This window comes from Lissotriton vulgaris, chromosome 2_2 (genome assembly GCF_964263255.1).
Source record: "Lissotriton vulgaris chromosome 2_2, aLisVul1.2, whole genome shotgun sequence".
Taxonomy (NCBI): Eukaryota; Metazoa; Chordata; class Amphibia; order Caudata; family Salamandridae; genus Lissotriton; species Lissotriton vulgaris.
This window is the reverse complement of record NC_141688.1, coordinates 204,878,309-204,901,683: the sequence shown is the minus strand read 5'-3', so window position 1 is coordinate 204,901,683 and position 23,375 is coordinate 204,878,309.

Sequence of the window (23,375 nt, the reverse complement as noted above, 5' to 3'; positions counted from 1 at the left end):
CAAAGGAAAAAACCAAGGGAAAAAAGATAGTGATATGGACATTCACCACAGGATTATTAAGAACATACAGATGTAGCGGTAGTATGCTATATTCTGTTTTACAGCTGTCATCCATTATGGCGATTACCAACTCGCTTAGTCTGTTTGTTAGTGAGTAACACTCTGCACAGCCATTGTTGATAGTTTGATTACGTTAGTGGAATACAATTACAACATTTTCCACCTCTCTAATATGGCGGCATTCCGCCGTCCTATTTTCATGCTCACTAGGGTTATGCCGGTTCATTAGTACGTGGGCATTTTGCAGCGTTCAAATCTTTACTCTTGGGAAGCTTCATGGACAACAAGCGCACGTTTTTCTATCACGCGGTGAGCTTTTAAACACCTTTGTGCATTTGTTTAAGATATATGATGAGAGAGCGAATGTTACGACCTAGCGCGTGTAGGTACACGCTTAAGGTTTTATTTCATTGTGTTACAGATCGTGAAAACAGTGAGACAAACACTTCTCTTCTGGTTGGATTAAACAGACCGGTTTACTCGCTAAATGTATTAATATACGGTGAGTTTTTGTTTTTGAACATCGGTGTAAATGTAATTAGGATTTGTTTTGTTTGGTTGAGCGTGACATCCATATTAAGAGGAGTTACGTTGTATTTTCAGGTCTGTTGCAGAGTCTGCGACAGCGCAGCATCTAGGCAGATAGCAACCTCAATTTGAATTACTGCACGAAGGTACTCACACCCACATTCATTGTTGTAAGTGCTTACCTCTTGGTGGTTTACTAGTTGACATTGACAGGACTTGTGACCTCTGTGGCTAAGACAACTTACTATCTTTATTCTTATGTACACACAGAGTGACGTGATTGATTTTTTCTTCGAGGCTCCCTCTGTTAACAGTTCTCACACAACTAAAAAACGCAGTGAGATGACTTTTGACAAGAAGTTGTCGTTGTCAGTCAAGTTGTTTATAATTCACCGTTGAGTTACCTGCATGGTATACATATGCACAGACTCCAAGCATTTTTTCATGTAGTTACACTTGGTGGTAGCTTTTCTGGACGCACCCTTTTTTCTCTCTTTTTTTCCTTTGACCACTAGATAACACATAAGGTATTTTTGCTTAATATTGTTGCAAGCTTACTGGACGTTGAATGTGCATGCACCTTGAGAATATCATGTCATTGATAACAGTTGTACATATGAACTTTGGGCAAACTGTTCATTGCTGTTTCTTTGTTTTTTACTGTTGTCTTTCCACAGTGCCCCTGAGGAAGGGATCTACCCAAAATGCATTGGGTTTTTTCATCTAATTTTTCGTTGTGTAATCAATATAATGCATTCATGACTGACAGTTTTGTAAATTGACAGTAATGGTCATATTGTTTTTTAACAATAACACTGTGAAGACTTTTTGTAGTACAAGAAAGGTTCTGCTGTTCAAACTCTTCATGTAATTCATGAAAATGAAAATTAATACAGATGTTGAATTATTTTGGTCTTAAAAGGGAATTCTTTAATGGTTTACGTTTGTTAAACAAGCAAAGTTTCATGTGATTTCATTGTCATACTCTAAATTACGCTGTGCGTTTGGTATACCAGTGGTTTCCCCACTAGCTGTTGTTCAAAGAAACATCTTTCCCCACACATGACCTGTGCGAAATTCTCAGTGTGGAGTCGAATTAATATTTTCAGAAGAGGGGGACGAATACCCATTTCCGAAAGGACACTCCATAGTTTCCGGCGAGGGACTAGATCGAAGGCTGCACGAAGATCCACATAGACAGTGTATAGTGAGCCTACCTCGATCTTAACAGTTTTCCAGAAAAGCATGGTTAATTGAAAAATCTGGTCCGTGGTAGATACATTCTTTCTGAACCCGGCTTGATAAGGGCTTCAGATGTCAAATTCCTCCATCCAATCTAAAAGGCGGTCTAGAATCTTATTTATTTATTTATTTTTAATATTTGTAAAGCGCTGCATATACCCGTAGGCGTCTTGGCGCTAAAAACCAATATTAACTCAGGAAATGTGAGGGGGTGAGCCAGTTAATTAAGCAGATATGAGGGGAGAAAAGAAAAGACTAATGAGAGAACAGCCAGGTTTTCAAGAGTTTACGGAACTGAAGCAGTGTGACACTTTGTCTGATGTTAAGAGGCAGGGTGTTCCAAAGTTTGGGGGCCGCCACCAGAAAGCGTCGGTCACCCCAGGTAACTGTCTTGGTGCGAGGGACGACCAGTTGGCTAAGAGTGGCTGATCGTAAAGCTCTTGTAGGTTTGTAAGGTTGTAATTGGTCTTTTAGAAAATGTGGTCCTTGATTGTTGATTGTTTTAAATACAATGCAGAGGGATTTGAAATGAATTCTTTTTTGCACAGTAAGCCAGTGAAGATCTTTTATGTTTTTGGAGATGGATTCAAACTTTGTTTTGCCGGAGAGAAGGCGAGCTGCCGCATTTTGTATTGTTTGGAGTTTTGCAATTACTCTGGTTTGAACATTGAGGAATAGCCCATTGCAATAGTCCAGGGATGAAAGGACAAGGGCAGAAACCAGTGTCTTGATGGCAGAGTCAGGGAGAAAAGGGCGTATTTTCCGGATCATTTTTAATTTCAAATGTGCTGTTGATACTGTTTTGTTGGCGTGGTTCATGAAATTTAGTCCATCATCAAAGATGACACCGAGGTTCCTAACCTTCGAGGTGGGAGTAGGAGGAGTACCGAAGGTCTCTGGCCACCAACTGGTGGGCCAGGCTGGTGAGAGTGGACCAAAGATGAGTACCTCGGTTTTTTCCGAGTTTAGCTTTAGGCAGTTGGTAGCCATCCAGTCTCCTATATCTAGGAGCCCTTTCTTAAATTTTTCAGCTACTTGCTCTCCATCCCCTTTAATCGCCAACACTAGTTGGGTGTCGTCGGCGTAAGAGGTAAGGCTCATCCCATGTGTTTTGATGGTCTTAGCAAGGTCCGACACATAAATGTTAAAAAGTGTCGGACTCAGGGATGAGCCTTGAGGAACTCCGCAAGGAGCAGAGAGTTGGGCTGATTGAAAGGGTCCCAGAATGACAGCCTGCGTTCTTTTGGCTAGGAAGGACGCAATTAGGTTTTTGGCCGTGTGGCAGATGCCAAGTCCCTGGACACGGTCGACCAAGGTGTTGTGGTCGACCGTGTCGAAAGCCGCTGATAAATCTAGCAGAACCAGTATGGCAGTGCCACCCTGGTCCCTGATTACCCTGATATCATCAGCGGCTTTAATCAAGGCTGTCTCTGTCCCGTGATGTTTTCTGAACCCAAACTGCGTGTTGTCAAGGAGCTGATGTTTTTCAATAAACTCGAAAATCTGGGTATTCATGATTTTTTCAATCACCTTCGCAATGAAGGGAAGACTAGCAATTGGGCGATAGTTTTTTAACTCACTTTTGTCCAGTGAGGTTTTTTTTAACAGAGGTTTTAGTAAAGTGTTTTTGAGGGGGTCCGGATAATTGCCTGACAGCAATATTAAATTGCAAACCTGCGTGAGTGCCGGTATGATGGCATCCATTACTGGTCTGAGTACAGATAGAGGGCAAGGGTCCAGGGGTGATCCTGATTTAATAGTAGATAGTGTATTTTTTATTTGGTCCGGGGTGACCAGTTGGAAGCTGGGGAACGTGTTAGCTGGAGAGAAAGTAGTAGATGAGATTGTACCAGGAGGTGATTTGGAAGAGAACGCCTGGTAGATATCATCTACTTTGGTGAAGAAAAAAGAGGCAAGAGAGTCACACAAAAGTTGTGACGGGGGGGGAGTAAGGTCTGGGGAATTGCCTGATAATACTTTGGTGATTAGGAATAGTTGTTTACTAGAATTCTTAGCTTTCTCAATTTGATCACTGTAGTATTCTTTTTTTGCTTCCGCTATCATGGTTTTGTATAATGCTAAGGATTCCTTATAGACAGATTTACTGGTCATATCATAGTCTTTTCTCCAAGTTCTTTCCTTACTACGATTAATCTGTTTTTGTATCCTTAGTTTGTCATTGTACCAGGGGGCGGTGGGTTTGGCTCTATTACTAGAATGTTCCTTAGAAGGAGCTGATTGGTGTGTTGCCTGGCCCATCCAGTCGTATAATTGCTGGAGCGCTAGATTGGGGTCTGAAGCAAACACTGGGTGGGTTTGTTCCAGTATGAGCTTCAAATCGTCATGATTTATATTTTTCCTGTCTTTAAAAGATTGTTTGGATATAGGTTGAGGATTGATATTACAATGATTATTGGTGACTATATTTGCAAAAATTGCGAAGTGGTCAGTCCAAGGCATTGGCAGAATATTGGTAATTTGCAGTCCTTCTAGGTTAGAAAAAATGGGGTCTAAAATGTGGCCTGCTTGATAAGTGGAGGATGTAACAAGTTGTTTTAGCCCTAGGGTACCTAGATCAGAGATGAGGGCGGCAGAATCGGTAAGGTGACCTAGATCTAAGTGAAAGTTTAGGTCACCTAGAACCGTAAAGCTACTTTCTGTGGCTACGGATTCCATCATGGTGTTTATGTTGGACAGGAAGGTCGTCTTCGATCCTGGAGGACGATATATTAGTATTCCCTTGAAATTAAACAAGGGGGAAATGTTGATGGCAAATTGCATGGCCTCACAGGAAGTGGATGGAATAGATGTCGTTCTGACAGGGTACGAATCTCTGGCAATTATGGCCAGCCCACCCCCTCTTTGTTTAGGCCTGTCCTGACAATAGGCTTTAAATCCCTCTGGAACAGCGATGACCAAGTCTGGCTGTGAAGTGTTATCAGTCCATGTTTCGGTGATAAACAGTATATCTAGTTTAAAATCAGTTATAAGATCAGAGATTTCCTGCCTATGCTTACCGAGCGAGCGAGCATTTATAAGGGCTATGAAGGTGGCAGCACCTACATCGTGTTTGGTTATAGTGCCGTTAATTTGGGGGAGTATTAGTGGGATAGTATCATGACAGTGAGGGCAAATGATGGCGGTATCCTTATGGATCTCTGAGGGTTTGATGTTTGAACATTTGGCCATGGTGAGTGGTCGAAGCGCATGTAGGTTGTGGCTGGTATATGTTTTAAAGTCTCCTGATAACTTTTGGGCAGGGGTTGTGGCCCTGGGCCCGGTCCCGGCGCGGACAGACGCAGACGGGCTTGCCTCTGGCGCGCCTCCGGCGCGCCGCCGGCGCGCCCGCTGCGCCCTGTCCGCTGCGCGGACGGGGTGTGCCTTCACTTTTATGCATCAAGGGGGAGGGAAGGGGGGGAGTGCTGGATAGACTGAAGCGCAGCCCTTCCCTCCTCAAGATGGCGGGTGAGGTAGGAGAGGTCACGTGACCGCGACCGAGAGGGCAGCGCTGTTGGAAATGAAAGCAGCAGTCGCGCTTTGCAGCGCGCGATAATCCCAGAGGGTAAGCGCAGTGGTTTAGCCACCCAAAATGTATTTAAAAATACATTGATCTATTCACTGCCCTATGCACGGACAATGTCATCAGAGTGCAGAGAGAGAGAGAGAGAGAATCAACCTCGTGAACAGCTTTTGCGACATGTCAATGAGGCTGATTGGCCTGTAGTTGGCTGGGAGCAGAGGTGAGCCCTTCTTAAAGATAGGGACTATCTCTGCTCCCAGCCAAGTACTTGGGACCGCCATGCCCCCCAAGATAGCATTAAAAATAACCATTAAATAGGGGGCCCAGACCCTGGGTTCATGTTTGAAAAGATCACCAGGCACTTTTTTCAGCCCTGGGGCCTTACCAGAAGGAAGTTTGGAAATGGCAGCCATGACTTCTCCCACAGTAAAATCAAGCTCGGTCGTATCAGCCGTAAAACTAGGAACTGATCCCGCTTGAACTTGGTCCTCAGTAGAGTTGTCCCCTGTATTGTATGAGTGTGTGAGGAGCCTGCACTGTGATAGAGTGAGAAATCAGACTACAGTCTGGATAGACAGACAGATGGTATGATTGTGTGAGGAGCGTCCACTGCCACAAAGAGTGGAAGGAGCTTTCACTGCAGGGATATACAGTGTGAGAAGCTTGTATAGCCATAGGCAGATTGTGTGAGGAGCCTGCACTGCCATAGAGAGTTGAAGGAGTTTGCACTGCCAGGATGACAGTGTGAGAAGCTTGCATAGCCTTGTACAAATTGTATGTTTGTGTGAGGAGCCTGCACTGCCATAAAGTAGGAGGAAGCAGCTTGCACCACAGGCATTGAAAGCGTGAAGAGCTTGCATAGCCATGGACAGATTGTATAATTGTGTGAGGTGCCTGCACTGCCATAAAGAGTGGATGAGTTTGCACTGCAAGCCCAGACAGTATGAGAAGCTTGCATAACTATGGCCAGATTGTGTGAGGAGCCTGCACTGCCATAGAGAGTAGAAGTAGCTTGCACTGTGATAGGCAGTGTGAGAAGCTTGCATAGTCATGGAAAGATTTGCTTGATTGTTTGAGGAAACTGCACTGCCATAGAGAGTGAAAGGACTCTACACTGCATGGAGAGACAATGTGAGGAGCTTGTATAGCTGTGGACAGATTGTGTGAAGAGTCTGCACTGCCATAGAGGGTTGTACGGCGTTACAACGTGGGCTTTTACCCCTCATGCCATTACAACGGAGGTTTTACAACGCAAATCATTACAACGACTTGCATTGGGGGGCGCTGGATAGTGGAATAGTTTAATTTTCTATTCCAACTCCAGCCCACGTTGATAGTAGGGAAGGTGTTGGATAGAAAATTTAACTATTCCCTATCCTACAGCGCCCTCCAGCGCAAGTCGTTGTAATGACTTGTGTTGTAATAGCAGCGTTGTAATAGCAGTGCGGGGTATTGCCCGCGTTGTTATGGATGTTTCCCCCATAGAGTGCAGAAGAAGCTTGCACTGCATGAATAGACAGTGTGAGATGCGTGCATAGTCATGAACAGATTATATGATTGTGTGAGGAGCCGGCACTGCCATAGAGAGTGGATGAGTTTGCGCTGAAAGTCTAGACAGTGTTAGAAATGTGTATGGCCATGGACAGATTGTGTGAGGAGCCTGCACTGCCACAGAGAGTGGAAGTAGCTTGCACTGCAGGTGCCGACAGTGTGAGTAGTAGTATAGTCATGGACAGATTGCTTGATTGTTTGGGGAAACTGTGCTGTCCTAGAGAGTGGAAGGAGTCTGCACTGCACGTATAGACAAGGTGAGGAGTTTGTATAGCTGTGGGCAGATTGTGTGAGGAGTCTGCACTGCCATAGAGAATGATAGGAGCTTGCACTGTAAGGATAGACAGTGTGAAAAGCTCGCATAGTCATGGACAGGTTGCTTGATTGTTTGAGGAAACTGCACTGCCATAGAGAGTGGGAGGACTCTACACTGCATGGATAGACAATGTGAGGTGCTTGTATTGATTGACAGATTGTGTGAGGAGCCTGCACTGCCATAGAGAATGATAGGAGCTTGCACTGTAAGGATAGACAGTGTGGACAATTAGAGGGGCTTGCATAGCCATTTATGGATTGTGTGAGGAGCCTGCACTGTGATAGAGTGAGGAATCAGCTTACACTGCAAGGATCGACAGTGTGCAAAAGCTTGCATAGCCACAGACAGAGTGTATGATTGTGAGGGGCCTGCACTGCTATAGAGAGTGGAAGGAGCTTGAACTGCATGGACAGACCGTGTGAGGAGCCTTGTATGATTGTTTGAGGAGCCTACACTGCCATGGATTGTGGAAAGAGCCTGCAGTGCTAGGATAGGCAGTGTGAGAAGCTTGCATAGCCATGGACAGAGTGTATGATTTGTGAGGGGCCTGTACTGGCATAGAGAGTGGAGTGAGTTTGCAATGCATAGATAGACAGTGTCAGAAGCTTGCATACCCATGGACAGATTGCATGATTGTGTGGGAAGCTGCACTGTCATGGAGTGTGGAAAAAGCGTGCACTGCACGGATAGGCAGTGGGAGAAGCTTGCACAGCCACGGACAGATTGTGTTAGGAGCCTGCACCGCCATAGAGATGGTAGGAGCTTGCATTGCATGGATAGACAGTGTGGACAGTTGGAGGAGCTTGCATAGCTAGTAAGGATTGTGTGAGGAGCTACGAAAGAGTGAGAAAGGAGCTTGCGTAGCCACGGACAGATTGTGTGAGGAGCCTACACTGACAGAGCGCTCTCTGTCAGATTGTGTGGAGCTTGCACTGCAGGTACCAACAGTGTGAGAAGATTGCAAAGAGATCGCTAGATTGCATGATTGTGTGAGGAGCCTTCACTGTGATATAGTGAGGAAGCAGCTTGCACAGAATAAATAGACAGTGTGAGAAGCTTGCATAACTGTGGGCAGATTTTGTAAGGAGCTTGCACTACCATAGAGAGTGGTAGGAGCTTGCACTGCATGGATAGACAGTTTGGAAGTTGGAGGTGCTTGCATAGCCAAGTACAGACTGTGTGAGGAGCCTACTCTACGAAAGAGTGAGGAAGGAGCCTTGCACTGTAGTGATAGACAATATGAAAAGGTTGTGTTGCCATGAGCAGATTGTGTGAATATGTGAGGAGCCTGCACTGCCATAGAGAGTGGTAGGAGCTTTCACTGCCTGGGATAGACAGTGTGAGGAGCTTACATAGCTATGGACATATTGTGCGAGGAGCCTGCACTGTGATACAGTGAGGGAGCAGCTTGCACTACAGGGATAGACAGTGTGAGAAGCTTGCATAGCCACGGACAGATTGTATTATTGTGTGAGGAACTTGCACTGTGACAGAGTGAGGGAGCAGCTTGCACTACAGGGATAGACAGTGTGAGAAGCTTAGCCACGGACAGATTGTGTGAGGAGTCTGCACTGCCACAGAGGCATCCCAGCGCTATCTGCGGACGTGGACCTAGAAGTCAGCTCTGCTGAGTGGTAAGTTAGGACAGCCAGGTTTTAAGTTGTTTCCTAAAAGACAGATGATTTGTTTCCTCTGGTATGTCAAGGGTAGGGCATTCCATAATTTAGCCACATTAAAAGCGAAGGAACGGCCACCGCTTCTTGTCCTCTTTATTTTCGGCACTGTTGCAAGCAACATGTGCATTGAACAGAGGCTTCTATTTGGGTGGTAGCGGGTGAGCATGGACTCATTGATTACCGGTCCCATCCCCTGGAAGGACTTATGGGCATTACAGAGTGCCTTGAATTTGATCCTTTCTGAAATTGGCAGCCAGTGTAACGTCTTCAGTGCAGGTTTGGCCAATTGCCTATGGGAGAGACCCAGTAGCAGACGAGCTGCACAATTCTGGGTGATCTGTAGTCTGGTTATCGTGGCCTTAGGGGCTCACAGATCAAGTGCATTTCCATAGTCCATTTGTGAAAGAATGAGGGCCTGGATGGATCATTATCCTACTTGCCAGGAACGGAAGGAGGGGAAGCACATTACGAAGCATTCTAATGATGCCATAGCATGTGGCTGACAGTTTGGCTGTTTGGTATCCAAAAGTCAGTGAGTGGTCCAGCCACATACCCAAACTTTTAATCTGCTTTTTTTACAATGGGGCATGGCCATAGCAGTTTGAACACAGTAGCTCTATGATAAAGATTGGAAAGTTGCCTAGGAGCATAAGCTAGGTCTTGTCTCTGTTCAATTTTAAGCAGGAGAGCTCCATCCATTGTGCTGTGGAAAATAAATACAAACTTGGTGAACATTATCGGCGCCATCTTGCCCCCCCCTTTTCCAAGCCCATTCGTGCGCGTAAGCGGCAGCCATTTTGAGCACCATGGCCTCCCTGCCCCTCGCTGATAGCCAGCGCGTCTCTCTCTCTCTTAACCTCACAAGCATTCCCCCACACACTGACAACCCCCGCTCTCTCTCATGCCTAGGGTCATAAACCCCTCTTCAGCGCAGCTTCACCACTGAATCCCATCCTGTTCCCAGCGCGACACCTCCCCTCATTCCTTTCATGGCCTCAAACCCTTTTGATGCAAACCCCTTTTCCTGTGTCCCCGTTTGTCTTCCCTGTTCCCAGGCCGCCACCTGGCTCTGCGGATACTGTTTATTACCCCGTACAGTAGGAAGCTTCCCCTCCCCATCAAAAGACCCCCGAACCGATCAAAGCCCCCACCCCATGAGATCCGATCAACCCCATGCATTCCGTGAATCGGCGGAATGCCCTGCTGTGCGACAACCATCACCTGTTGTGACCGGGGTGGGGAATCCAACTGTAAATGTATGTGGGAACGGGTCTGAAGGGGAGATTCCGAGGATGTTCTTTCAAGTACTAAAGTATTGCGAGAATGTGTTATGTGCAATAAAGGTCATAATCCCTAGTATAAGAGGCCAGGCCTCAGAGATGTGGTTAGAACACCTCGTGACGATACTTGCTGTCTGAATTGATGTGTTCTCCTCCGGAGAGAATAAAATCCTCGTTTCCTGCCTTCCAGTCTCCAGCGCCTGCTTCTTCATTGATTAATATTGGTGGGTCATAGAGGCGATACCGCCGGGCAACATAAAAGGGTCTTTGGTTACCGGTTGTCTTTGGAACCCTTTTTAACAATTGGCGTCCCAAACGTGGGGCCCATCAGCGACTCGTGGATCCAGTGGGAGAGGTCCTGACGACAGAGTGAACGACTGCAACGATCGGAAGGTACCCTGTCCGATAGACCCTTGTCTGACAGCCGATCATCCGAACTTCACTGGTTCCGAACAGACCTCTCTCGAGTGATCTGCGGTCCTGACTGGGAACCCTCAGGAGTGCCACGAGAAGTACGAAGAGAAGAGGACGATCGGGCGCTGGATTCGGAAGACGAGAAACTGTCCATGCGGTCCGGGTAAGGTCGTGTAAACACGACGAATTGCGAAAGTGATAGATAATTGAAAGTAATTGATAATTGTTGAGAAAATACTAGTATTACTCTTTGTTAATTTATTGGAGATTCACTGTCTACAAACGGAGAAACAACAGGCTCTCCCTTTATAAACAGCGAAGGATAGGTACGCACCCGTCGGACCTATCTTTCTCCCCCACTGAACAATTGCCCCTTCCCCCCATTGATTAACTGTTATAGATTGTTTTCTGGAGATTCTCTGTCTGCAAACAGGGAAAAATAGGTCCCCTCTTTACAGATAGTGAAAGGGTAGGTGACGCGAACCTTTGCGAGCCTACTTATTCTCCCCATTGACCATATTGATTTTTTATTTTTGACCTAACGTTGATTGATTGCTCAGAATTGGTTCATGAGGTATTCACTACGTGCAAACAACGTAGAATAGAAATATTCTGTCTAGTCTTTGCGCGCAGTGATAAGATAGGTAGTGCTGACTATTATCCCATTGTGATCCGTCATGCCTGTCTTCTCCCCACTGGTTAGTAGCCTGTTTAACCCGGACCGCTTATTAGAGATGAACCATCCGGCTCCGCTGGAAGGCACCCCTAATAAGGACATGTTCATGAAGCATGGATTAATTGCTATAGCCTATAGTGAGCTGTGGCATAAATATACGAAAAGGGATCGAGAAAGACAGTGGCCACTGAGAGGATCCTTTGATCTCGACAAAATAGAAACGGTAGAAATAGCCCTTCGTAGGAATGAAACAACACCTATTATGCTCGATAGCCTCGGTATGTGGCGCAAAGAAGCTGCACGACGAAGGGAAGGCGACGAATTTAGAAAAGGTGAAGGGACACGACGGACAACCCTCCAAATGTCTAGTAGGCAAAGGGAAGGGCCAGCGATGGCACAGCCCCGAGGAGTAGACATGAAAAGCGAACGGTGTAAAGGGATGTGCCGACAAGCCAACCCCGGAACACAACGACCCGAAGGTAATCCCCCGACATTACGCACAGGACGGACAGATTTAAAACAAAACCAATGTGCTTTCTGTAAATGTCTTGGACACTGGAAAGCCCAATGCCCGACTCTGCAAAGCATAGGTAAGAATGGAGGGTTGACAGAAAGGACGGACCGACAGAAAGGAAAAAGACGTGAGATAAAAACCAATCAGACTAGTGCAGACAGAACAGACAGGACCACCCCGTTTGATTATGCTCGGTGGCACAGATTTCGTCAGGCCAATTTTAACGACATGTTAGAGTTCTGGGACTGATTGCTCTCTGTTGCCCCCCCCACTCTGAAAAACAAACACGACTGCAGGTCAGTGTAAACAACCCCCCCGTTAGAGAAAAGACTCAAGAAAGCCAAGCGTCTATTATATAACTTAGGATTTAATTACGGTAAAACACACAACCAACAGTAAATAGAATAACTAGTAGAACTCTCTAAAAAGCAAACTTGACTAATAGGAAAAATACAAAACATGTTATGCTCACTCCGGAAGTCCTCGAAATGTAACAGTTCGATGGTCCCGCCCATCCGAAACACATAGCACGTGTGGGGCGGGGCCTGCCAGCAACCATGGGCCAAAAAGAGATCGCTGGCGAGAAGGTCCTGGAGGCTCCACCAAGCAGGCAATGAAATGGTCTTTCCATACTATCCTTCCAGGGATGGCGTCCCCCGGGCCGCGAGTAGGGAGGGGGCGGCTGCAAATGACCCCCTCCCTCGTATCTTCTGGTCCGGCCATCACGAATTCCTCCATCGAACGGATGCAGGGTGGGCAGGGAGGAAGAGGCGACGCGGACGAGCCTCTTCCACCTCCACAGGTAGGAGGCTTCCCTGCCCTGGCCCGACGCCGATGTCCTCCAGCCGGGCGACGGCCATATACCTACGCTGCACAGGAAATATAATGCCCGGCTGGTATATTTCCGCAACACAGGACATACAATGCCCGACTGGTATATTTTCTCAGCACAGGACATACAAGACCCGGCTGGTATACTTGCGTAGTACAGGACATACAATGTCCGACGGGCATATTTACGGAGCACCGGATGTACAGTGGTCCCCCAAGAGTCGGAATCAGGGGTGTAGGGTGGTCATCATGTGCGCCCCTGATTCCAAGGGACGGCGTAGGATGCGCCGGGAGAGAAAGACGGCACGGACGAGCCTCCCTCACCTCCCCAGATGAAGGCTCCACTGCTGCACCCTGGCGCCCCGAACCAAAATGTCCTGCTCCAGCAACATGATGCTCTGTCTTTCGCCATCACAAGAAGTTTCTTCCACTCCTGATGGATACGGCAAAGGTGGCTGCCACAGGGTCTCAAAATGGCGCCTGGGCCCTCGAAAGGCGGGTCTAGGCCGCTGGAGTAACTTTGTCCGAAATTGCAACTCGGGCACTTGCCCACCCGGGCGCAAGCCCCCACCATCGACAAACATCCCCTCGACTTTGAAGATTCTACCAAAGTCCCAAGAGCCCTCGGCCCCTTCAGGCTTCCGGTGAGGAACAGTTGCATTGATCTCAAATGAAATAACCACGGCACAGCAACAAGATGGCGGTGCTCTCGTGTCTGCATCAGCTTCCGTCTGAACCACCCCGGAACATTATGGACTAACGAACTTGAGTAAGTTCCGGCTGAGCATCAACATGACCCGGTAAGAAAGACTCTATCCCCCTCCCTCTCTTGATTGACGGTCCACACCACCAGCCCCTCTGTTAGCACAGTTTTTTGAACTGCCGAAAGGGACTCTGGTCCAACCGCCAATTGTCGGGGACATTTTTTCCTCTGATGCTACTTCCGGATTAAGCCGGCCTCGCCCAAAATGGCGCCGGTATCAATGGAAACTAACGGATGCCTCGTGGTATTCCTTAGCTAATGAAACTTGATGTACTAAGATATATATATATATATATACGAACCATTGCGCACTCAATGTTAGAGGGAGGAGGGTTCACTTGGCGAACATTTGAGAAGGGTTCCGTAAAATGTTGATTTCAATGAACAATTTATTTCTGATATTTGTTGTAACTGATACATAACGCCGCCTATGATGCATACCCACGGTTTACATCTAGAAAATGTGATTATGATGAGCTTGGCTGTGTTTCCATTTATGAACTGAAATGCCCCTGATTCCTTCGTCACGCAATGAAATGTTTTTGGTTACTTGCAAATAATTAATTAGACCTTTTTTCACATGTTCTTGTGTTACAAAAACCCCCTACTGTATGTGCTTCCATCGACGACATATCAGGCCAAAATATGAATTGCGCTCTCACATTTTACGTACTGAATAATTCTACAAATAAAGGTCTTAAAAAGCTATGGATAGGCATCGCATACTTTTGTGAATACGGGTATCGGTGGGAGGGTTTTTCTGTACGCAACTGTTCTGCTCTTTTTTTAAGGTTATCCGAGAAATGGTTGTTCGGCCCTGGGTTGATGGTCGAATCAAAGGTATGATACGCTGCCTCCAAGATATGCGACTAAGCTCAGGAACTGACGTATGAAGAAGGACCTTGACCTCTGAGAATGGGTAAAGTAAAACGGTGTAATTGATAAAATGATATAAGGATATGGTGGTCGAAGGTATTAAGGTACAGGGTTGAACGGAGACCTGATATGCCTTAGAACATCACAGCTTTGGGAATGATTTAGGGATCCCGATGGCCGGATACATCTACAAAACCGGGTACCTCACGCTAGGCACCTCTGATTCCTCTTTTTAGCGTTTTCACTACACACGATCCTTAATACCATCCTCGAACCTCCCCATGAACAACCTATCACATTGCCTGCCCCCATGACTTTAGGAAACCAGAACCCTAAGGGATTATATCCCGAAGAGATAAATACGAGTATGTGGTAAGTAAAGGACTTTCGTGCCCATACATTTGATGTGTTCGAATGTTGTCCCCCTACCTCCCCTTTTTCCCCCTTTTTTCCCTCTGCAGGTTACATTAGAATCCCGATTAGAGTACCATAAGGGATCTGGAACCACGTCACGCCCGATGCATGAAGACGGACTAGCGCTGCAAAACGACACAACAAGGACGCTCTACCCAATGCACGACCTTTTTACCTGATCTAATGCTCTTCTGTCCCCAAACTGCATGCTTTCTACATCCTAACACAGACCCAAAACGTCTAAACGTTAGGTAACACACTGAATAGCCCTAACAATACACGGTCATTCCCCATGTCACACGTGTACTGTTTGGCCTATTGTCTGTCTCTCTCTCTCTCTCTCTCTCTCTCTCTCTCTCTCTCTCTCTCTCACTCACTCTTCCACCCCTCCACACTTTCCCTCTTCCTAGCAACTGGCACCTAATTGGCGAACCTGGTGCACCTCCTGATTGGCCCCAAATACCACAAGTATTTGCACAAATTTGTCCTAAATAAAATTGTATCGGTACCACGTTACTACCTCTCCCTTTCTGCTAAAAATATGGATGAAAATTAAATTGACCGATAGGAAAGGGACAGGTAAGACGACTAAGGTTCCCTAAATTTGACCCACCCTCAGGGAACTATTTGTCAGTGGCCTCTATGATAAAATGTGTCTGTGGTAATGCGACCATCCCCATTGCAAATTGTCTCCGTACCCCAAGCTGTAAGAAATGATCGAGACACCCCCATCTACCCAAAATGCCCCCAGTTTGTGTCAGCTGCCCTGAACGAGAGCCTGAAAAACGCCCCCTGCTCTAATTCACTGTGTCCCTAAATTGTTGTCCATAAGATCCCTCCTTCCCCGAGGATAAGTTTAATAATTATTGCAAACCACCCCTCCCGAGTTTTTGTAGTAACCAGGTTGCGAGGATTTTTATAGAAAGTTAGAAAGATGTATGCAAAGTTAAAAATTAGATCGAAAATCGAAAGACCTTGTTGCTGTAAGCCTTGCTGAAAATAAGATGTTTTTTTTTTTTTTTGATGTAATGAAGACTTGTTTAGCCTATGTTCATCCCTCAGAAGGATGCCTATCAGACTATGGTGAATAGCACGTTGCACTTTTTGTAAAACACAAGGCCCTGAAGACCAGCCTAGCTTTTCAAGACTTGTACTAGGGAAGTGGGTCTCTGCCAGAAGAACTGACATCTACTATAATAGACATATGACAAATGAACGTAATAATCATCAAAGCGTCAAAGAATTAGCCAACAAAAGGAAGTTGTAAGGAATCCAGCAAACCCATCATCAATTGTTTATACGTCAGTCGCAAGAATCTCCAATGTAGCGAGTGCTTACCCCAGTTGCTTGGTGTTGGGAGAGAAATAGACTTATGTAATTACCTTCTTCTGCAATATCTCTAAAGACTGTCTTTTCAAAACTCATTTAAGGGTATCACTGTCGGAGGAGAAAGAGACCGGATGTGGGAGCACGCGGCCTGACTGCGGATTGTGGAACATCAGCGACGGAGGCCGAGGCGAGACCACAGCAGTAAGGAGACGCCGGACGGGGCATTGTTTCAGACAAAGCTAAGGAAAGGGCTGACCTGAAGCCCCTGCTATATGATCAACGTGTGCCAAAAGCCCCCGCTCTCTGAACATGGTTACGGACTCGCCTGTCGCAAAACTCTCCGCCTCCCCCTGATCTGTTCCCGACTTGGCCTTGCTCCATCCCCTCCTCCTCCGACCTACCATAAGGACTGTTCACACCCGCACCTTTCCATCCGAACTCCCAAGTTCCTCCAAATCCTACTGAGCTACCCAGAGAAGAGTACTCCTTGCGTCAGAAAGGAAGGAACTCCGACTAAGTAGACCACGGACTATGTTAAAACCCAGAACGGTGACCTAGAACTCCACCAAGGGTCGCCCCCGAAGAAAAGATAAACAAAGTCTGTGGTTCTGCCCGCTACCAAGCACCTTGAAGATGATGGAAGCAACAGGAAATGCCCACCACAGGGACTCAAGAAACGAACAGATCTCACAATTCTGGAACAATTGCATTTTCCATTGCAAATCTATGCTCTGCATTACGGAAGGAGATGCACCTGCTCCAAAACCGTAACGCATTCCTCCTACGAGGTCTGACGAAAACCAAACAGAATGCACCCCTACCCGCAGACCCCCAACGACTCAATCCACATGAACATTTCTGTTGATAGGTAATCCAGGTGCTCAACAGTGCCGACAGAAGACGACAAAGGACAACGAGAACTCTGATATATATTTTTGCTGTATCTCATTTCTCTCCCAACCACCATTGGACTGACTATGCACCCGCCGTATACAAAAAAGACTTACTTATATGATAACTTACCAGTTCTTATTCTATGATCTGTACCCAACGCCCTCGCTACGTAATTCTAGTCTGATATTGCATTACGATGACTTTTTCTGCAACAAACTTAACGATGAACTCGCCTACTAAATGATGAGATTTTTCAATATGATGTTTATAATGTGATGTTTATGTACAGTTCTTTCGCCTAAGTCCCCTCTCCCGTACTTATGATCGCTGCATATAGGTGTAGATAGGAAATAGGCCAGCAAGATGTCTTGGAAATGTTAAAGGGAGGACTGTGGAAAATAAATACAAACTTGGTGAACATTATCGGCGCCATCTTGCCCCCCCCTTTTCCAAGCCCATTCGTGCGCGTAAGCGGCAGCCATTTTGAGCACCATGGCCTCCCTGCCCCTCGCTGATAGCCAGCGCGTCTCTCTCTCTCTTAACCTCACAAGCATTCCCCCACACACTGACAACCCCCGCTCTCTCTCATGCCTAGGGTCATAAACCCCTCTTCAGCGCAGCTTCACCACTGAATCCCATCCTGTTCCCAGCGCGACACCTCCCCTCATTCCTTTCATGGCCTCAAACCCTTTTGATGCAAACCCCTTTTCCTGTGTCCCCGTTTGTCTTCCCTGTTCCCAGGCCGCCACCTGGCTCTGCGGATACTGTTTATTACCCCGTACAGTAGGAAGCTTCCCCTCCCCATCAAAAGACCCCCGAACCGATCAAAGCCCCCACCCCATGAGATCCGATCAACCCCATGCATTCCGTGAATCGGCGGAATGCCCTGCTGTGCGACAACCATCACCTGTTGTGACCGGGGTGGGGAATCCAACTGTAAATGTATGTGGGAACGGGTCTGAAGGGGAGATTCCGAGGATGTTCTTTCAAGTACTAAAGTATTGCGAGAATGTGTTATGTGCAATAAAGGTCATAATCCCTAGTATAAGAGGCCAGGCCTCAGAGATGTGGTTAGAACACCTCGTGACGATACTTGCTGTCTGAATTGATGTGTTCTCCTCCGGAGAGAATAAAATCCTCGTTTCCTGCCTTCCAGTCTCCAGCGCCTGCTTCTTCATTGATTAATATTGGTGGGTCATAGAGGCGATACCGCCGGGCAACATAAAAGGGTCTTTGGTTACCGGTTGTCTTTGGAACCCTTTTTAACAGTGCAACCTTCTGTAGGCAGAGGTCTACACTTGTGTATGTATTTTCTGGATGTTTAAGGCCACAACAAGTTGTGTGTCATCGGCGTACATGACAATTTTTATGCAAATGGTTGTACTATGTCGGCCAGTGACCTCATGTATATATTGAATTGGGGAGGGCACAGGGAGGATCCCTGAGGCACCCCGCAGCTGAGAGCCATACGCTGAGACACCACTATACCTTCGAAGAACTGAAAAGATCTATCTTATAAGAAGGATTCTAGCCATGTGGCTACATCTCCTGACACTCCCAAACTCCTGAGTCTACGCATTAGAATAGCATGGTTGTTGGTATCAAATGCGGGGCTGAGGTCCAGGAGGATGATGGCTGCAACGCCTCCCTGATCCAGGATACTCCTGGACTCTTCGGCCACTGCTAGGAGTGCTGTTTCCATACCATGCCAGGGCTGGTACCCAGTTTGTGAGGGGTGGAGCAAGGAGTCTGATTCTATGATTGTGTGAGGAGCCTGCACTGCCATAGAGAGCTGAAGCAGTATGCACTGCATGGATAGACAGTGTGAGACGCTTGTGTAGCCATGGACAGATTGTGTGAGGAGCCTACACTACCATAGAGAGTGGAAGAAGCTTCTGCTTGCACTGCCAGTGATAGACAGTGTGAGGAGCTAGCCCTGCTAAAGAGAGCAGAAGGTACTAGCACTGCGTGGATAGACAGTGGGAGAAGCTTGCATATGCACGGACAGTGTGAGCAGCGTGTACAGCCATGGACATATTGTATGAGGAGCCTACACTGCCATAGAGAGTGGAAGGAGTTTGCACTACCAGGGATATACAGTGTCAGGAGTTGGCATAACCATGGACAGATTGTGTGATTGTGTGAGGAGCCTGCAGTCATAAAGTAGGAGAAAATAGCTTGCACTGCAGGGATCGACAGTACGAGAAGCTTGCATAGCCTTGTAAGATTGTCTGACCAGTCTGCACTGCCATGGAGAGTGAAAGGAACTTGCACTGCAGGGAAGCACAGTGGGAAGAGCGTGCACTACCTGAGAAGGACAATATGAGGGGCTTGCAAAGCCATGTACGGATTCTGTGAGGATCCTGCAGTGACTTCCCCCGGACTCAGGCGCCCTCACTCTGTTGCAACTAGAAAGCCTAGAAAGAAATAAGGTCCTTATTTATAGAACTTAGGGACTGCGAGTTCCTAATTGCGATTCTGTGTGAATCACAATTAGGAAATTGCAATTCCTATTGTACAAAAATGAACAAATTAGCAATAACAAGTCCAAATGGGGTCATATTGGACCTACCTCCTTAGCGCCACTGTGCTTCTCTGGGAGTGTCAGCGCACTCTATTAGTACAATTTTAATGAGGTAGGTCACATTTTGCGCCCCATTAGGAAATTCTGCCATCACAGCCACCATGTCTGTGGTCGTTTTTTAACAGAGAAACTTTTTTTTGTAAATGCAACCCATTATATTAACCACAGCGTGCTCCTAAAAATATTTGTTCAACATTCAGATTTGCGAATTGTTACCACGACCCTTAAGGTGTTTGTAAAAATGATGTTTTGCAACCATAATTCGGTCACAAAAATTCATAGTTAGCACGGCAGTTTGCTATTTTGAAGGGACGCCCTAAACACACTGGGGCACATTTATAAACCCTTGCTCCACTTTGGCGTAATTTTTAACATGGGAAAAGTGACGCAAAAATGGCGCAAGGGGCTTGTAAATCTGCCGCTCTGAATCGCTAAACACAAATTGTGATTCGGTAATATGGTACTGTACATATGGAAAAACTAGTTCCGTTTCTGACCCCAAACAAGTTTTCGTAGATATGTCTACAAGTCACCAATGAGTTCAGCTGGAAAAGTATGCACTGCCAGGGGCTATATTTGCACCATTCAACACCATAGTAGCTCATCCAGTTGGTAAAAATGACAAGACTCCTACATGTTTTATTCAATAATTCAGATATTCCGATATGTCACCCACTGCTAGAAACGTGAGAAAAGTACACATCCGATACACATATTGTTCACAGGTTACAACTCCCATTTTTTTTTTGTTTAATACATTTTTATTGAAGAATTTTGCAAATAGAACAGAGTACATGCCATAAAAATGGAAATATATGAACAAGAATAGGGAAATACAATCAGGCATAATAGTATATGATAAAATACAGCAAAAAGGAAGATGCAGAGGAAGGGGAGGATAAAATAAAAGGAAAAAACACATGCAGATTCCATACTCATTACTTTAAATCAAATAATTCGTATATTAAAAAGTAATCAAGCTAATATGCAGATGATATAGTGGGAGTTAGTATTTTCAGGCTGGCGCCTGCTGCCGTTCACTAGGCACTAGATACACGTTGGTGTAAAGCAAAGGCATTATGGGAGAATGAATGAAGCGTGTGTCAAGAGGTTGTTTATACTTCAGAAGGCGCTGAGAGCTGAGCCGTGTAGTCAGACTCTCAGTTGTGCGGTGTATGCGGCAGCAGGAAGGGCCCCTCTGGAGTTGGAATGAACAGCAGCTTTTGATCAGCTCAGGTGGAGCACAGGGGTCTGCATTCAATGGCAGGTTCATTTTGAAGGCGCTGCCAGGGTGAACACAAGCCCTCCAGTGATGGAAGAAACAGCGGCTCCAAAGTGCCTGAGAGGGAAACAGACACCCTGGAGTCTGGGAGGGGGCGGAAACAGGGTCCAGGGAGGAGAAGGGGTGAATGGTTGCAGGAATTTACACAACTTTACAAGGAAGGTGCGTGTGAGGCTGAGATAAGAGGCGCCGAGGGAAAGGCGCTACGGCCTCCGCAAAGAGTGGCTTGAAGGGTATTCCTCAGATGGGTTTGCAACCCCAGCCCCTTCCACCTAGCCCAGGTCAACTGGGACTGCAAACACCGGAGCTGGTAATGCTGGGTGCGGAGAGCCTTAAGCGGTGCTGGGGAAAGCTGCTATTCCCAGCCTCCCCCAACCTCTGCTCTTACCAACTCTGCCCTCCCCACACCCTAGAACAACACTCACCTACTCAGCCCGTCCAACACCACACCACAGCCAGCAAAATAGCTCACACATGCATTGACCACCTCCTTCAAGCAGGTGGTAAATAGATGCAGAATTTGGACCTGCTATATTTCCCTAAATGGGGAAGACAGGTAGAAGAGGTGCTTGTATTGTAGGATTCAGGAGTCATTCCCTACTTGGATGGCCATTACTTGTCGCCGCTGGATTTCGGAGTGAATGTATGCATGTATGTGGCATTTATAGCACGTGTACCTAGCCAGAAGACCGTGGTCACTCACTGCACATGCTCAAAGATGCCGTCAAAAAGTGAGTTTAGAGGTAGATGTGTCTTGAACTGGTAGTGCCTCGAGCTCTTTAAAGTGGTCTGGCTTCATCTCTTCTCTATATTGGAGGAGGGTTGGAGCATTCCTGGTGGATACCGGGTCCAAAGGTGAAGAAGGGCTGTTTTTTATTACACGTTTCAGTTTCTTCACCTGATGGTATTTTGGTTTCAGGTGTGCCGAGAGTCACTGGAGATGGCGTGCTATTAAGCAAGGTAGGCGTGGCTGCTGGCGGCGATGGCCTTGTAAATGATTCCCTGGTTTTAAAGACCAGTGCAGGAGTTGGGGTATTAAAAATTACAATTCTGGTTGGCTATCGATTTGCCCAATTTTACTAACAGAACAAAAAATGTATTGAAAATAATTTTTAATTTGCACGGGATTAGATCATGTCGGCATGCCTTACTTTTTTGTATGAACGGGGAGACTCCTCAAATAATAGCGGCCTTTATAAAATGTTATCTAAAAACGGAGCGGCTATTGACTACAAAGGGATTGATGAACATTATGCAATATTGGCATCTTCAGGACTTTTACCTTAAAGGGGAGAGGCGATTAACAGTAAAGGGTTTGATGGCATCATGTAATGTCGGCATCTTCAGAAATACTGTGTGTCAGTCGATCTGTACATTATAGCTAGCAACTGGCTAGAGACATAGATAAGTCGGGAAGTTTGTATTAATATGGAGTGATGTACCCTGAAATCCACATGTATCCTAAAGAGACCCTACATGATCGCATTTTAGAAAGGGATCAACAGAACGGGTACCCATATCATTTCAATTCCTACAAAACTAAAGGCGACTTGCACAAATATGATTTCATCGTATTATATAGAAGAATTTATTCATTTTAATTTTTTTTTATATTTTTTATTTAAACATATTTTTATTGCAGAGTTATAAACCACAGGATACAATTAGTCAGCCAGTTCACTCGTGACATCCCCTCGTTCAATAATAAAACACAAATCGTACACAGCCATTGAGTCCGCATCCCGGAGGCCGGGCGGCATAATATTCCACTCGATAGGGAAACATCACGGTGCACGTCCCATAGGGACCATGGTTGATAAGTCGTTTTACGTATCTGCTTTTACCCCCCCACCCTCAACATCACTCCCGGCAGCCATTCTAGTGGTAATCAGTGGTACCGCCCATGTCGGGACCTGCCCCAGGTGCTGTAAGTCTACCATGCCTGGTCGCTCCCCCCAGCCATTCCTCACTCCACACGGTACCCCACCATCCTATTAGATTCCAAGGTGCCCTGGCGGGAACCATCTATTGGCTTTCGACCTACCCCAAACTTCCATTAACCAACCCCCCCAAAACCCCCCCTCCCCTGGCAACTGCTAAGGTGTATGCCTCGTCCCGACGAGTTGGATGGATCCACTACAGTGCGTGGTATGATACTTTTGTGTTCGCCCCGCGGTGTCCACTGGCCTAATTCTCGCCGTCCTCATCCTCCACCAAAGAATCACGCAAGGCCTGCACCACTAACTCCCATGCACGCGCCGCATCCAAAGCCTTCTCATTCCCATTCTTGACAGCCTGCCTCATCCGGAGCACACTCTCGCAATCTGACCACCGCAGCAATTCATTCTTCCATCTACGCGGTGAGGGTCCCCCCCTGGACTTCCAATGCCACGATATTTCCCTTTGCGCCAATATCAGGCCCAGATCAATGAATTTGCTCGTCACCTTGGTGTGTTTGGTGTGCGGGAACCAGAGCAGCAGGCATGCCGCCATATCGAATTCCACCTCCCTGTCAGTCACTTCGTTCAGGAGGTCCCCCACTTCCGCCCAGTAGGCCTCCAAGTGCGAGCACCCCCAAAACAAGTGGTCCATGTCCGCTCCCAGAGACGAACACCGTGGGCATCG